Source organism: Camelus ferus, chromosome 17, assembly GCF_009834535.1.
Source record: "Camelus ferus isolate YT-003-E chromosome 17, BCGSAC_Cfer_1.0, whole genome shotgun sequence".
Classification (NCBI taxonomy): Eukaryota; Metazoa; Chordata; class Mammalia; order Artiodactyla; family Camelidae; genus Camelus; species Camelus ferus.
The window spans coordinates 28,127,979-28,145,906 of NC_045712.1; the positions used below are offsets into that span (position 1 = coordinate 28,127,979).

The 17,928-nt window shown below is 42.9% G+C and overlaps 1 protein-coding gene and 1 long non-coding RNA gene across 2 annotated transcripts in view; one reads left to right on the forward strand and one right to left on the reverse strand.

The window, feature by feature from the left end:
• The window catches only part of CCR3 (C-C motif chemokine receptor 3), a 34,513-nt gene extending 20,551 nt beyond the window's left edge, over positions 1-13,962 (reverse strand). The window contains exon 1 of the mRNA XM_032458691.1: positions 13,875-13,962. The gene's annotated coding sequence lies outside the window, so the exon portion shown is untranslated. The remainder of the gene's footprint in view (positions 1-13,874) is intronic.
• Positions 10,956-17,928, forward strand: part of LOC116657175 — a 20,191-nt gene continuing 13,218 nt past the window's right edge. The window contains exon 1 of the long non-coding RNA XR_004312192.1: positions 10,956-10,965. This is a non-coding gene — a long non-coding RNA (uncharacterized LOC116657175). The remainder of the gene's footprint in view (positions 10,966-17,928) is intronic.

Below are 17,928 nucleotides of genomic sequence, written 5' to 3' on the forward strand. Positions count from 1 at the left end.
TTTACCATTTCTCAGAGGAGGAACTAAGGCAAGCAGGTTAAGCAACAGCCCAAGATCACACCATCAGAAAATGACGGGGCTTGTCCTGGAACCCACCTCTATCTGATTCCAGCCCCCTCCCCTGACCGCTGTGACTGCTGCCCCCCAGGGGGGGTCTGTGGATATGGCAGGAGGGGTGGTGTTGGAACTTCACCCCACTCCAGCGATCCATGCCTAACGTCCAGCAGATTATCATGTCAGAACACCTTTGCTTTAATTCCACATTATAAAAAAAATCAGAAGAAAATGCACATATTACACTTCATTATATAATAAGGAAAGAGTCCTCCTTCTAGGATGGTGCAATGGATGTTGCTGGGGCTCTGCTGAATCCTCTTGAGTCCCTTTCTTGTTTCTGTGCACCTCCTCCCCCAGTTTCTGTGTTCTTTTGCTTCTAGCCAGCTGCACCTGTGACTCTCTGTGGATGACTATTCTCAGGCTACGGGAGCCATTTTTCCCTCATGTGCACAGAGCCAGAAGGAATCCCTCCTACTTCCTTGTCTTGAGGCAGGGCACTCTGAGGCTCATGCTCCAGAGCCCTCCTCGGGATCAGGTGGAGGCTCCCTGAGGGGAAACTCTGCCTGAGACCACACTCCTGCTGCTTTCTCCCTCCTTGTCCTGCTTTCTCACTCCCTTGCTGGCTTCTTCTGAGAGTACTCACTCAATAAATCACTAACACATGAATCCTCACCTCGGGGTCTGGGAGCCTGATACTTATAAGATAGGGAGTTTAAAATAGATGGGAGTTGGATTTTTTTCAACAACTTGTTAAGATACAGTTTTTGGACAATAAACTCTATCCATTTCATGTCTCGAATTTGATGAATTTCGATAGCTGTATACATTTGGGAAACAAATCGCATAATCAAGATACGAATGTCTCCATTACTTCCGAGAGATCCTTGTGCTTCTTTGAAATCCATCCATCCCTCTGCTCCCAACTCCAAGCAACCACATCTTTCCAGTTCTTAAGATCAGTTTCTTTGCAGACTACTGCCTGAACATTAAGCCAATACTATATATTTTAGGTTTTTGTGTGGCATCACTTCAAGGTACCAATTTCTATATGAGTTAAGAAAATGCTAGTACACAAACTCCAAAATGCATAATGAGCTTAAACATGTAGAAGTATATTTCTTGATCCAGTACATCTAATCAGTATTATTAATTGGCGGCAGTCTGTCTCCAGCCATTAATTCAGGGACCTTGGCACCTACATACTGTGAGTCTGATATCACTTGGCATTCAAGATCAAAATGTATACAGCTGCATCACCCAAAGGGAAGTGAAAAGAACATGAAGGAATGCTTGTGGAAGGGTTTTATTAGCTGGCCTAGAAATCATTCACATCATTCCTGTCCACATTCCGTTGGCTAGAACTCAGTCCTATAACAACATAAAAATGCAAGAGAAGCTAGAAATGTAGTCTGTCTCTGTGTTTAGAAATTACTAATGCTCACAGGTATGCATATAGCTATCTGACCAGAAAAGGAAAAGCCCAAAAGAGGAAGATGAAAGAGATACTGACCTATAATGCCATTATTGTGGATAACAGCAACAATATAACAATGAAATAACAAACAGTAAGAATAACTACCATCTTTTGAGGAGTTTCATACCAAGTGCTTTATCACATTTATCCTCACAATTCTATCAGTGTCCAATTTCCAAATGAGGATTAAAGCAATGCAAGATTATATGACCCACCATGGTTGCCAAATGGCTATCAAATGGCAGGGAATAAATTTGTGTCCACATCTTTCTTGATTCCTAAGCTTCTGGTGTTAGCTTGAGGCAGAACAAATCAATTACAGCATTTTCCACTTCCGTGAGCACTATGAATTATCAGCAGCATATTTCAGCATAACTCAGGACATCAAGAATATCAAGAATCTGTTGTTACTGAGAGATTCTAGAAGGACTAGAGAAAAAGCTTCCTGCAACTCAGGCCACAGAGCAGGTGGCCAAGCAGACACCTGCACCACAGATATAAGGGTGGGGTTAAACTTAGCCCTAGGAAAGGGAGAAATTTATTTGCTATTTATCATTCCCTCTGCATTCGAAGGAAAGCAGATCACAAAAGAAAATTCTTAATGAGATAATGGCAGGGGTGCAGGGAAGAGACACCTTTTTTAATTTGAGAGAGAAAATTACTTCTCTAGGTAAGAAAAGAGATTGGGATGAGGAGTGGGTGTGGTGTGAGATCTGGGAAGAAAGATGAAGCTGGCACCAGGGAGATTAGAAAGGCTTTGTGGAGCCAGAAGGCAGAAAGGAAGACACTGTTCAAGGGGGCAGCAGGTGAGAAAGGATTTAGGAAAAGAAGAGAGAAAGTTCAGCAGCATTTCAGGATGGGTTGCTGTTTAGTGTGGGATGTAACCTTCCTATATCAGTACAGGTTTGCTCATGAAAAAGACTTCTCTTAAGTATTTTGGCCAGGAAGGGAATTAATATAGGATCCCAATACCTTCACAGCTAGTAAGTATTTTCAAGTGGTCATGGAACATTCACCAAGATAAACCATATCCAGGGCCTAGAAATTGTTTTTAACTTGAAATTATACCAAATATGTTCTCACACCAAAATGCAATCAATTAAAAATTAAAAACAGAAAGATAACGAACATTTCTAAACATGTGAAAAATTTAAAACACATTTCTAAATAATCCATGGGTCAAAGAGGAAGTCTCAAAGGAAAATAAAACAGACTTAGAACTAAATGAGAACAAAAATATAATATATCAAGATATGTGGGGTGTGGCTAAGGCAGTTCTGAGAGGAAAATATGCAACACTAGATGCTTACATTAGGAAAGAAGAACAGGCTCAAATTGATAATCTAAGTTTCTTCCTCAGGAAGCTAGAGAAAGGGCAAAATAAACCCAAATTAAGCAGAAAGGAAAAACAAGATAAGAATGTAAGCTAATAAAATTGAAAACAGAAATAACAGACAAAAGTAATGAAACAAAAAGCTGATTCTTCAAAAAGTCATTAATGAGAGATGAATCTCTAGCAAGACCTGAGAGACAGTGAGAGACACACACACAAATCAGCAATTCAGCAATGTCAGGAATGAAACAAGGGATATCACTACAGATTCTTCAGCCACTAAAAGGGATAATAAGAGAATACTGTGAACAACTTTATGCTCATAAATGCAACAGTTTAAAAGAAATGGACCAATTTGTTGATTATTAACACAGAGAAAACATTTGACAAAATATTTCACCCACTCATGGTAAAAACACTCAGCAAACTATGATGACTTGATAAACAGCATCTACAGATTGCCTCGAGATAGCATCATACTTAACGATGAAAGAAGAATGCTTTCCTCCAAGATCAGAAGCAAGGCAAAAAGATGTCCTAACCATAAGTCCTAGCCAGTGCAATGAGGAAGAAAACAAAATAAAAGGCATACAGATTGGAAAGGAGAAAATAAGACTGTCCCTATTTGAGGATGGCATTGTTGTCTACATAGAAAATCCCAAGGGATCCACCAAAAAACTCTTAGAACTGATGAATTCAGCTAGGTTGCTGAAAAAAAAAAATCAATCCCATTTTTATGTATCAATAAACACTTGGACTCCAAGATTAAAAACACAATACTATTTATAATTCCTCCAAAAATCTTTTAGATTATACTTAGGTATAAATCTAACAAAACATGTACAGGACTTGTATGCTGAAAACTGCAAAATGAAATAAACCAAAGAAGACCAAAATAAATGTAGAGAGATATACTATGCTCATTAGTTGGAAGACTCAGTGTATAAAAGATGTTAAATTTTCCACAAATTGATCTATAGTTTAAAACAATTTATATCAAAATCCCATCAAAGTTTTTTTTGGTAGATATAGACAAGTTTATTGTTCTTAAATTTATATGACAAGTCCCAGGACTTGGAATAGGTAAAATAATCTTGAAAAAGAAGAATAAAGTAAGAGGAATCATTTTATCTGGTTTCGGGACTTGCCACATGGCTACAGTAATCCAGTAATGGTTTCGGCAGAGGGATAGACACGTAGATGAATGGAGCAAAATTGAGAATGTAGGAGTAGACTCACTAATCTACCCAACTGCTTTTTGACAAGGGCGTGGTGCTGTTCAACAGAAGAACAAGATAACCTTTCCAACAAATGGTGCAGGAGCAATTAATTATCCATAGGCGGAAAATAAAAAATATATGTAAATATTATAAAACCTAAACTTCATATCTTATACAAAAACTAACTCAAATTTAACACAGACTTAATTGTAAAATGTAAAACTATAAAATAACACAGACTTAATTGTAAAATGTAAAACTATAAAATTTTAGGAGATAAAAAGGACAAATCTTTGGGATCTAGAATTTGGCAGAGTTCTTAGACTTGATGCCAAAAATACCATCTGTAAAAAGAAAAATTGATAAATTTGGCTTCATCAAAATTAAAAACCTCTCTCTGTGAAAGACTATTAAGCAGATGAAAACACATGCTACAGACTGAGACAAAACATTTGTAAACAACATAGCCAATAAAATATTTGTATCTAAAATATAAAGCACTTTCAAAGTTCAAAGAAAAAAAAATCTGATTAAAAAATGGGCTAAGACACAAACAGACATTTCACTGAAGAGGACATACAGATGGCAGCTAAGCACATGATGACATGTTCAGTATCATTAGCCATTGGGAAAATGCAAATTAAAACTACCATGAGATACTACTACACACCTGTCAGAATGACTGAAATAAAAAATAGTGATAAACCAAATGCTGGCGAGGACAGGGAGAAACCAAACCACTTATATGTTGCTGTTGGGTATATAAAATATAGAGCCACTCCGGAAAAAGAGTATGGCAGTTTCTTATAAAACTAAAAACACATGCTTACAGTACAACCCAGCAATCATATTTTTGGACAATTTATCTCAAAAAAAAGTTAAAAATTTTAAATTGAAATGTAGCATGTTTATGTACATGTGAATGTAGCATGTAAAATGCCTAAAGGACACTAGTCTTAGGTTTTTGCATATATATACCCATGTAACCCCCACTCAGTATACATAGGGTATCCATAGAACTAATCACTGCTTTGTTTCTCACTATAGATTAGTTTTGACTGTTCTTGGATTCAGTATAAGTGGAGTCACACTGTCTGTAGTAGTAGTAGAAGACTGTTCTTTTATATTGTTGTATACTGTTTCATGCATGACAATACCACAATTTACCCATTTTATTATTGATAGGAATTTGGGATTTTTAGCTTGAGACTATTATGAATAAATTTACTAGCAGATTTACTAGCATAAGATTCTTATGCATATCTTTTGGGTTCATATATACTTTCTCTTGGATAGAATTTCTGAGTTTCTAAGTGATTGTACCAATTTATGATTCCACCAGCAGTGTATGAGAGTTCTAGTTGATCTACATTTTCCCTGACATTTGGTATTATTTGTTCTTACCAATTTTTCTTTTTTCTTTTTCACTTTAGCTATTCTGGTTGGTATGTGCTGCTGTCTCATTGTGGTTTTAATTTGCACATCTCACATGACTAGTGAAATTGATCACCTTTTCTAGTATGTATTGGTCGTTTGGATATCACCTTCTGTGCTGTGCTTAATCAAATTTTTCGCCTATCTAAAAATAACTAGGTTGTCATTTTCGTATTGACTTATAGGAGTTTTTAATCTTTTCTGTGTATGAGTCCCTTATCCAAGAGAGGTATCTCTGACCTATTTCTGGCTATAGACACTTCTGCTTTTTTCTACCCAGCTCCTGGCATCCCCAGTCGTTCTTGATGGTGATTCTATTTGCAAACATCTCTAGGCTTAAGTTTCCGACCATTCTCCAGTACCTCCATCAGTGTCTCAGACTTGCCCCAGCACAGTGCCTGCCCCTGCCCGGATTCTAGGCCAGCCATAGAATACAAAATGTCTTTCTCATTTATCCCTTCACCTCTCATTCCTTTCTCAGGAGCAGGAAGATTTCTCATTCCCTGGAACTGAGGCAGGATGAAAAGGGGAAATAAATTATTGAAGCAGATACACGACAGTATCATTCTGAATAAAAAAATATCAAGCTATAGTCTCACCTGTGGTCACACACACACACACATAAAGGCATCAAACTGAATGAACAAGTTTTCATATCAGCCACCTCTTACGCATACAGCTCAGTGCTGGGCACTGTAGAAAACGTGCAAAGAGGGGCTGGCCATGGGTTCAGCAGCCAAGAAGCTGACAGTCGAGTTGGAGGGAAAATACGTAATACAGGTTACATGATATAATAAAATAGTGCATCTTAGTGTATAAATAAATTCAGAAACAAAGAGTTTTAAAACTGGGCCTTCAAGATCATAAGTGCTAATTCAGGCTGGCTCTGGAGGGGAAGTTTTTAGAGCTCTTCCTTGAGATACTTCCTCCTTCCCCTTTTCAGCATGAGAGCAGGAGGAAGGGGCTTCTTGGACAGCTTTTCTGCACATAGGAGACACTCAAGGCATGTTTGCCAGTTTGATTGAGGCTTGGGTTGAAAAAATAGATAGCTACATAGCTCCTATCAGCTGAATACCTACCAAGTGCGAGGCACATCATAAATCACATTTAATTCTTGCAACAATTCTGAGAAGGACGTAGTATTGTCCCTGTTTTACAGATGGGGAAACTGAGGCTCAAGCACATGGTAAAGAAAAAACATGGCATCTGATGAAGCCATGATTCAAACCCAGGTCTGATGTGCTGGGATGATTGTTGCTCACTGTGAGACACTGCCATTGCCTGTTACTTGGACAAAGGGAGGGGAACAGTGGGCCTGGCCATTTATGAGGTCAAAGGTTAAACCCAGGCCCTGGGGTACCAGATCTCTGAGGCAGGGCCCAGAAAAGGAGCAGACCCTTCAAGGGAGGCTTAAGGCTGCCTGATTGGGGGCTTTGGATGACAGGGCAGCAGTGAGAGGGAAACAAATTAGATAAGAGAAAGTAACACAACCAGGCTTTGTCAGTCCTCTAACCCATAACATCCCAGATTATAATGCTCAGTCTCTCATGTGCCCAATTTGGCCGGACGTCCATCTGTCCTTGTGAAATCCCTATCCCCTTACCTCCACCTTGCCCATCCAGGAATGCCCTGGCCATGCCACACCCTTGGGCCATGGGCAGTGGAGCTTTGGCTGCTGTGCTGATTTGAACTGGTGGTGGCATGTGGCATGTGGTGCCTGCTTCTTCTTGTGTCACTGTTCCAAAACAAGAATTCAGATACTGGCCTTTTGATCTGGAGACTTCCAAACCCCATCCCCCAGAGGGTGGGACAGCCTGGGAGGCCCTGACTATCTGGACACTCTCAGTCCCAGGAGGAAACTGCAGTGTTAGGCCCTGGAGGAAGGCTTTGCCAGGGTCCAAGGTCTCATTAGGGAGGACCAGATCATGGCCCTTCAAATGTGGAGCCATGGTCCTTTCTACCCTGTGCACAACTCCAGGAGGGGCAGCCGCCTGACTCTGTCTTTTCTTCATGTGGGAATTTGTTTAGCAATCAGACCCTCAGTGGGCTCTACTGACAGACCTTCCCCTTTGAGCTTGTGGGAGAAGGATCGGAGCTCTTTGTCCCTCTCAAGTGTCCTGTTTAAACAAGACCACTGAAAACTAAAACCCCAAAGTTAGGAGGCTCAATTGGCCTCAAGTTTATCCAGCCTGTTGGAGGCCGCAAAATGACCCATGTTTGTAAAGGCCTTTGTAGGGTCCTTTGTAGGGTCCCCTGTAGAGAGACATCATGGAACAGGCATGGGTGGAAGCATCAGAAAGAGGAAAGGATGCTCAAATAGGAATTAAAGATGGGAAAGGAGCACTGTCTGCACAGCAGTGACGAGGGGAAGTGCTGGAGGAGAGAGTAGGGGCACTCAGTGATGGTGGGTGTGCACAAAAGGAGGAAATGCTGGGAGAGTTAAACACAGGACAGAGGAGGCCGGTCAGAAGCCACAGACGATGCATCGCTTCGTGGATGCACCCCCTTGTCTTCAGTGGCCTTGGGTGGGTCTGGTCTAAAAGGGTAAAAGGACAGAAGATTATCAGATAAAACTTTGAGCATGCATTTCAATGACAGAGAAACTATCAGAGGGTTCTTGGCAGGGAGTAAACATCAAAAATGAAGGCCAAAAAACAGAACAACATACCACCACCCTACCCCCCCTCAAAAGAAAAAAAAAGAAACCCACAAAGTGAAAAGGAAGACTGTAACGAGACTGAAAAGTCAAGAAAAGGGAAGTAGGAAATGGGTACAAGATGCCGGGCCCAAGGCACAAACCCGTGGTTTGCACTTCTGTTTGTGTGGCATGATCCAGAGGCCACCCACGATGGCAGTGGGGCAAGGCCTGCACCTCCCTCCATGAAGAGAACTGGGCTGGTGGTCGTCTTGTGAGCTGGTGCATCTTGAACGTGAGGAAGTTACTTACAAATAGGGAATTGAGCCCCAGCTAGCTGTGCAAAGGGCAGGCATTTAAATTAAAACTAATTTCTGCCCAAACCAAAAGTTTGTGGGCTCAGATGCAAAATCTGTTATGTTATCAGATCCCTTTTGCCCTTGCAGATTTAAGATTAGAGAGATGCACACATTACCTGTACATTCATGGCCTGTAGGTAGCAGAAGTGTGCTGGTAAATGTTTAACAATCCACAAGGAAAAAATTCAAAAAGTCACTGATATGTAGTGTTTGCTCATACCCAATTTCCCTGGTGTAAAGACTGTCTCCATGGCTGAGTTCAAGCCACCGATTTAACATCACTGAGGGTGGAGTTGGGCACCCTGAGTATACTGCAGTGTTAAATAAGGGTAATATTGAGTTGCCCTTATGTGCTACCTGCTCTATGTGCATCATTTTATTCATGTTCATGAGGAAAGTGAGGCTCAGAAAAATAGTTAATTTACCCTGGGTCATTAAGGTGGAACTGATTGGTGGAAATTAGAGTTTAAAATAAATTAAAATTGGTCTGCCCTAGATCAGTGGTTTTCAGTCTCAGGGATTTTTATCCTCTATGTATAATTGCAGACACCAAAGAGTTTTTGTCGACAAAAGTGGATGACTGTTATTTACTGTAGTAGAAATTAAAACTGAAAACTTAAAAAAAAAATCAATATTTCACTTAAATTACCATAATAAAACTGCTACATATTACCATAAATAACGCTTTCAAAAAACAGTATTTTACAAAATGAAAACATTTTAGTGAGAAAAGCGGCTGGATCCCCACAGCTACTTCTGCATCCAGTCTGCCGTGATGTGTTTGTTGCTTTGGTTAAAATCTACGAAGGAAAACCAGCCTTCACACAGATACATAATTGGTAAAAGGAAGACAATAGGGACCCCTTGGATAGGTTTTGGGGACCGCCAGGAGTTCTTGGACCACATTTGAAGAATTGCTAGGCAGATAATAGTTGTACTTGGAACAAAAGCCAAATGATACGAAATAACACACGGTGAAAAATAAGATCATCTTTTCCCCCAGCCACCCAGTTCTCCCACCAGATACCACAAATGTTAGTGGTTCATTGTGCCTCCTTCCGTAGACATGGCACCTTCACAACCAGCAAGCAGCACCTCCCCAGTTCACCTGCCTGCAGCATCCTGCACATGACACACAGTCTTTGCCCCCCTCACTCCAGCCTGCAGGTGTTTTGTACCAACACAGAAAGTTACACAGTATTCCCTGAGGCCTTAACTAGTCCCCAAGTCCCTACAATGCAGGGAACATCCTTGTAACCTATTATCTTCCACCACATGTGTAAATGTTTGTAAGATAATTCCTAGAAGTGGAGTTGGAACCAAGGCTGCACACACTTGAAGTTCTGTTAGACAGGGCCAAATGGCCCACTTACTCTACTCCCACCACAACAGGTAGGCCTGACTTCCTCCACAGCCTCGCTAACTCAGCGTAGGAACCAGATGTGAGGTCAGGGGTCTGCCTCCAGGACCAGGGCGTCTCCATTAAGCCCAGATAGATGGCAGCCCAGTGAGTGAGCGCTGTCCATCCAACAACCCATCAACGAATGTGTGCTGAACATCTACATTCTGAAAGGTGCTGGGGTGTGCCAGGCTGTTTGTTCACCCATCTCCTGCTCCTGGTCCTCTGTCTATTCCTTGGACAGACTTCAGCTCATCTCTCTAGTCTCAGATTAAGTGTCGCTGTCTCTGCAGAGCACTTTGGATCACACCCACCTTCCTCTGGGCGTCTCTTGAAACCAAGCAGTTTTCTATCCCACTAGACCGTGACCTTCTAGACCAGGGTGTCTCACACTGTGATGTGCAAACAAAACCCTGAAGGAGTTAATTTTAAAAAAGCAGATTCTCCTTCAGTGGGCCTGTGGTAGGGCTTGAGAGTCCGCATTTCTGATAAGTGCTCAGGTCTTACCACTACACTTTAAGTGACAAGGATCTAACACTGATTCTCAAACTCCAGCACAAACAAGAAGCACCTGGAGGGCTTGTTCAACCAACAGTCTCCCCTGGAAACTCCAATTCTGCAGGTCTGGGGGTGGCGCCTGAGAATCTTTGTTTCCACCAAGATCCCAGATGTTGCTGAGGCGGCCCACAGGCCTCACCTTGAGTCAACACTAGTTCCAGGCCTTGCCTAGCTCATCTTTGAGACCCCTTAACTGATGGAGAAAGTGGGCATTTCATAGACATGTGATGATGAGATGCAAACGAACAAACACCAGCAGAGCCAACCGTGTCATTTAGAGCTTTCGGACTAGATAGAGGAGGTAACAGATACATACATGTGATGGTCTGCAGCTTAAGTTTGAAGTTCAAAGGATCATTATCAACCTCTTCATTACTCCATGCCTTCCCACCAGGCTCAGCCCACAATGAGCCACTACTCAGTTCTTGCAGGTGCTCAGTTCACAGAATGGCCACGGTCTGCTTAGCAGCCCTTGGCACCAGCTTTCGTGGGCTCTGTGGCCACGTCCTGGGCTCTCTACCAGCAGGAACCAAGGCCAGAGACCTATTTGAGCAGACTGTGGGGAGAGGAAGGAGGCTGGGAGGAGATAACATGCTCTCCCTTTGTTCATTACCTCTCAAATCCTGCCCCCAAGTGTCTGCTTCCTGCTAAGCATCTCCCTGAAGCAGAAGAACCACAAAGAGGAGCTCACCCCCATGTCACTATTGCCCAGTCCCTGCCCCAGGACACCAGGTGGAAGGGCTATCTCCCAGTTTCACTGTAGAGAATCCACTTCCCAAGTGGCTGTTTTCTCCCAGAACAGGTTAGAGCTTCCTTGTTCCTAAAAACTGAAAAGGAAGAGGCAGCTCTTTTTTCTGTTAGATGTCATGGTGCCTGGATGAGCTCAGCCATCTCATGGCCATGAGCAGAGCTGGTCATGTGTGTTAGAAAGCTGGAAAGAGCCCTGGGTCCCGGATGAAGCTATAGAGCTGCTATTAACCAACCATGTAGCCATCCCGCCCCTGAACTTCTTGTGATTTATCGATTCAAAAGGCTTATGCAGCCCCTGCTATGTGGGGATACCACAATGAACAGAAGAGGGAGCATTCCAGCCTTCAGGAAGCTGGCATTACATTGGAGGAAAACAGTGGACAATAACTAGTTGTGAAAAAATACATACATATATATATATTAGTTGGTGATAAGTAAATCAGGGAAAGGGATCATAGATGACTGGGGTGGGGAGGGGGAGGAAATTCAGTTTTAAATAAGATGGTTAGAGAATACCTCCTGAGAAAGTAACTCTCACTGAAAGTAACCACTGCATACCCTGCCCTCTCACCACACACACATTCCAACCCTTCAGTTGCTTCACAAGTTCCAGTAACGCCCCTTTACCATCCACTTCCCACCCCTCCCTGCTGAACTCCTCCCACCCCACCACCCAGTGCCCTTGGCACAGACCTTCCCAGGGAGAAGTGCAGCTGAGAGCAGAGAAAAACCTTCTGAGAACGTGGCCTTCCAGAACTGGCCACTGTGGGGTGCCGTGGCCATTGACGGACATCTGACCATAAAAAAAGAAGAACGTTGTCCCCTTCTTGTTGTTCTGAAAGACTGAGAACTCGGAATCCTATTTCCATCATCACATAGGAAGCTGAGAACATCTTATTCAATCATGAACTTGAATTTTGAATTCATAAAGACTCTAAGAGCTCCAGACACAAAGATTGCTTGACACAGTCCCGTGAAACCAGAGTAAGCTTCACTTGTCTTTTCTGTCTTTTCAGTTGTTGTTGAGGGCACTGTTGTTTGCACACAGCCAGGTGAGACTGTAGTCCTTCTCCCATTGCGGGATATGACTTCTTTTCCTGTCTGTCTCGAATGTCGGGGATTCTTCAAGGGCAAGGCAAATGTCTAAGTAACCCACTGATGCATCTGTAAGGCAGTGGATTGTATAGAGATACTGAGGCTGAATGGATTTATATCTCAGTACTTAGATGTAAATTAGGGTGGGTTTTTAAAAATTTGTTTTTGGCTTTTGGGGGTTTACTCAAAACGATGCTTTCTTGAACACTTGATTGTTGGTGACTCATTAAGAAGTTCAGACTAGTATTAAAAGACAAGAGGCACTTTCTGTGGAAAGCTATTCAAGTGGAAATTAGTTGCCAAATTTCCCCACGTAAACAAAACCCAAATGAGGTGTAAGAAGATATTGTAGCAAGGGGGAAACTAGTAATTAGAAGAAACTTTGCAGATGAAAAGATGATTTGATACTGAACCAGTTTCTTAAGAAGACTAGAACCAAGGATGCTCAAAATCAGGACTGCAGGCTACCTTTGGAGGAGATGGAATTTCACCTACCTGAAGGCAGGGAGCTGGCCAGCTGACTTTTTGCGAAGCATCCATTCTGTTCTAACAAAGAGGCAGGTCAGGATTTCATTCTGAAGATAGAGGGGTATGGGGACTACTTGGAGGTATCTCCTTCAAGTGCTCCCCATAAAATCTAGAGGGTCCCAGACTTTCAGAGTTAGAAATTCCCAGAAGTCTGCATAGCCTGCCACCAGGCTTTGTGCCACTCACTGACTCTTTAGTCCTGACTCTGGCCCCCAGGACAACTCTAGGCTGTGCAGACTGCGGGGCATTGATGTTTTGTTTAACAGTGTTTAACAGCTGACTCTCGTGAAAACAGTACCCTGAGTTCTAGTGTTTGCCGATTTCCATGTGTAAATATTCCCATCATGGTTGATTTCAAGCTACCAACGTGCTGAATGGGGAGTTGGGAAGAGATACATTGGCTCTTAATGAATTAGCGAAAGCCAGCTCCCGCACGCCACCAGGCCTGGGAATCTTCTACTGTTGCAGAGTGCCCTTTCTCTCCTCAGAGACTTTCAAGTCCCGGGCTAAAGGACGCTAGCACAGGAAGGCTCCAGGCTCCGGGGCTACGGCTGACTGTTGTTGCAGTGACCCCAGGACAGACTTCTGTAGCTGGCTGCCTGCCCCCTTTGCCAGTATCCCCCAGCCTTGCACTGCTTATTCTTTGTGCTGCCCGTTACTAACACCGTAACCTGCCGGCCCACCCAAAAGTGCTGACGGCCAAGGCGAGCTGTCAGCACTGGCAGTGGCAGCAGAAATCAGAAATTGCCGACACAGCTTGTTTAGCGACTGACAGCCTGGGTGTCTCCAGAAGGAGGCTTGATCGGCTGTACGCAAGTGCAGAGATGGAGGCGTGAGCCACGGGGATGGATCTGACGGGAAATGACAGTCCCCCCAAGTCAGGGTGCCCAACAGCGCCATGTGCCTTCATCTCCACCTACCACTGCGGTAATGTGCGTTTTGCAGGCAGGAAACATTCATCAAGCAGTGTAGCAGGAAGAGCACTGGAGGCTCCAGATTCAAGACAGGAATTATGCTGTAGGTACAACTTACCTTATGGATCGCTGTTTAGGCTCAGTCCCAAACAAGATTTCAGATTGGTGAACAGTAACATTTGTAAACCAAGCCACTGAGCATCCACCACCGCTGCCCCCATCAGCAATGACTTGGAAATAGTGATTTCCATAATTAACCTGACTCTGAGCCCAGAGACTGTCAAGTGCCAACAGCCACCTCCACCCACCCTCCTCACCCCCATTGCAGACTGTAGCATCTTAGACACCCGGAGAAACTAGAACTCATGATGGAAGAACTTGAGACCTGATGGGAAATAAGATTGGGGAACTGCTATTAGTCGTGGAACTAAGAAAACCCTTAGAGACAATCTTTATATTTATTAATACAACGGTTCAGGCAGTGGGCTAGACACAGACCTAATGTATCAAATGTTGTACTTCTTGTAATAACCATACAGGGAACGATGTCATTATTTCCTTTTACCATTCATTTCTTCCTAGATATTTTTCAGAATCTCCCTTCCCTGAAAGTTGAGGAGCAGGGCAGTTAATTCTGACAGCTTTGTTGAGGAATTTGCTAACGGGCAAAAGGAGATTGGGCTGGTTTTCCTCCTCTGGTTCTCCATCCAGTCCTTCTGGCTTTATGGATCAGAGGCTGGCTGCCACCTTGGACCCACCACTAGGACCATGACCCGGTGTGCAAGCTGACGGGGTTTGAGGCCAGGAGGGGGGTCAACATCTACCAGGAAGGGTGGGCACTCTGCCGATGCCAGAGTTTGAGGGGCCCTTAAGTCAAACTCATTTATCCCAAAGATCCTTAACACTTCAGCTCTCACCAAGAACCTCCTGTCCATCGTGTCTTTCTTCCTCTTTGCCTCAGATGTATATTTCCTTAAAAATGATGTTCTTAATAACAAAAATTCTTTTCGAGAAAAGCTTAAAAACACAAAGGGGAAAAAAAAAATGAACATTTGAATCACCCATAATCCCACTACCTAAGGACAACCACTGTCCACTCGTAGATGTATTTTTCTTTTAGTATGTTTTTCTCCTGTACATATGTATGTTTATAACCGAGGTAGACTTCAGCTGTACTCACTCACTCTCCTGCTGTTGTCTTAAGTAACGGTATGTTGGGGTCACTTTCCCAGGTCAATAAATCATTTCAAACCATTGGTGTTAGTGCCTGCACTGAATTCTGCCTCAGGAACGCACCCTAATTTATTCCTCCATTTCCCCGTTGAATCCCTGCACAAATCAGTTCAGTCCGGCAACGGTGACCGAGGAGCTGCTTCGTTCAAAGCGAGCTCTCTGAGCCCTGGGAGACGTGGATGCAGGAGAGAAACTGTTCTCACAGAGCCCTCAGCTGGGTGCAGTGGCAGGTGCAGGACCCACCCGAGCCCAGGCTGGGCGGGCGGATCTGCCGTCGAGCCTGTGGTGCCAGGGCAGCAGCAGGGGAGGAAAGACTCCATCAGTAGGAAGCACCCTAAGCAAATGGGTGTCCCACCCTACAGCACAGTCACACCGTTGAGCTGGCCTCTCTCTTTTGGGCACTAGACTTTTGTGCTCTTACCAAGTCACCCTCTGCTTCAGTCAGGGAACTACTGGATGCTCCTGCTGTCTTTATGCAAAGAAGCTGGTGTCATGAAGGTTTAGGAAACTTCTGTCTGAGGAGGAAGAGGCCACATTACACTGGGCTTATGATTCCACACGGGAAATGTGGAAGCAAGGTGGATGTTAGCACTCCCTTGTAAACCGGCCAACCCTCTCTGCAGTGGGAAGAGAAGGGAGCTTGATGGAATCAAGAAACATTTGTCCACACTTGGGTAAAACACTGCTGCATCAAAATACAATATTTTATTCAGAACAATATCATAGGAATGTTTCACAACATCCTCCAATTCAATTTTTGAAATAATACTTATTTTTAAGCTTGTTACAAACGCAATCCACGTTCAGTGCAGAAAACTGGAAATAGGCAAAAAGCCCAAAGGAGAAAAATGGAAGCACCTGCAATTCCACTACGCAAACGTAGCCTCTCTCAGCACAGTCGTATCTTAGTGCATGTCCTTCCAGTATTGTTTTCTAAATGCACACACACACACTCACACACATCCAGTCACACTGAACATGTTTGTGTGTAACCTCAGTAAGTTTGACACATAGAAAGCACTCAGGAAATGCTGACTGAATGGATGATTCTCTGAGCCTCCAATGTCTCTGTCTATAAAATGAGGCTAAGAGCAGTGTATACCCCATGGGGCTGTTCTCAGGGTTAAATGAGATAAAGGAAGGAAAGTGGGGCCATCTTTCCCTAACGCTATCAGATAAGGGATCGGACTCCCCCTGCCAGTGCCCCTCCTTGGTCACTCAGGACACCTCCCTCAAGCCCTTCCCACCTGCCTTCCTCCCATCATGTCCCCTCCCTGCTCCTGGTTCAAGGGGCTCCTGCCCCACCTCCTTGTAGTTGTTGTTCTTCCTGTATTCTCCTACCCATCCCTTCTAGAAGGATGGATGCATAGCACCAAGAGCTTCCATCTCCCCCCATCCAAACTCTCCTGTTGTCAGCCTTTTACCACATTTGCCTTAAATTCTTTATTCTCTTCCTCCCTCCCTCCTTCTCCCGAAGGACAGACACATTAGACCTAAAGATACTAGTTTGTTTCCGGAACCATCTGAGAGCAATTTGCAAACAGGATGTCACATCACCCTTTAGTACTTCAGAATGGTTTTATTAAGACAAAGCTGCATTCCACATAATCAAACAGGAAACTAACACTGACACAATATCATCATATAATTCACAGCCCTCTTTCCAGCTTTGCCCACTTTGCAAATAATGTCCTTTATCATCCCAACGATCCAGAATTATTTGTTTTACTTAGTCGCCAGGCCTTTCTAGTTTCACTCATTCAAAAACAATTCATCTGGCCTTTTGTGACTTCAGTATGGTTTAACACGGGTGCCAACTTGTCTCATGACTAAAGATGTTAAACTTTATCACTTGTTTTAGAAAATATCTACCAGGTTTCCCCACTGTAAAGTGTTGTGGACTTCTTAATTAATAAGTGACCATTATTAGTTGTCATTTTACTGTAAATTAAAAGCTTCTTTTCTCCCTCATGTCAGTATTGTTCATTTTTTTATTTATATCATCATGACCTCTTGTTCCTTTTTTTATCCAGTAGAACAAAGTCTAATGTGGTCTTTACACATTTCGATGTGCAGATTGTCCCAGATTTATCTAGGGGGAGTTCCTTCGAGTTTGATCCTAAGGTCTTGTGCTATCTATGCCTTCCTTTCCTTTTTTGACCACTTTCTTACTTTTTGACACATGAGGTTCCAAGTTCTACAGAGAAATAAAAACTATCATTAAAATGAAAAGGCAACCTATGGAATGGGAAAAATACTTGGAAACAACAAATCTCGTAATGAGTTAATATCCAAAATGTGCAACAAACTCACAGAACTCAATAGCAAAGAAACAATAATCCAATTAAAAATAGGTGAAGGAGCTACATAGATTGTTTTTTCCCAAATGAGACATACTAATCTCCAACAGTTACATGAAAAAGTGCTCAACATTACTAATCATCCAGAAAACGCAAGTCAGAACCGCAATGAAATACTTCACATCTATTAGGATGTCTATTATCAAAAAAACAAGAGAGAAGTGTTGGTGAGGATGTAGAGAAAAGGGTACCCTCCTGCACTGTTGGAGGGAATGTAAATTAGTGCAGCCACTGTGGAACACAGTATGGAGTTTCCTCAAGAAATTAAAATACGACTACCATATAATCCAGAAACCCCACACCTGGGTGTGCATATATCCAAAGGAAAGGAACTCATTATCTCAGAGAGAGATCTGTTCTCCCATGTCCATAGCGGCATTATTCATGATAGCCAAGGTATGGAAACAACCTAAATGTCTGTCCAGAGATGAATGGGAAAAATTGAATGACCCAAAGCAGAAGTCCCAATCTGAAGTTTTTAATGTGTATCATTTTCTTTTCTTTTCTCCCCCCGTTTTTATTGAGGTAAAGTATGCATAAAAGATACCATCGTAACCATATTTAAGTGACAGTTCAATG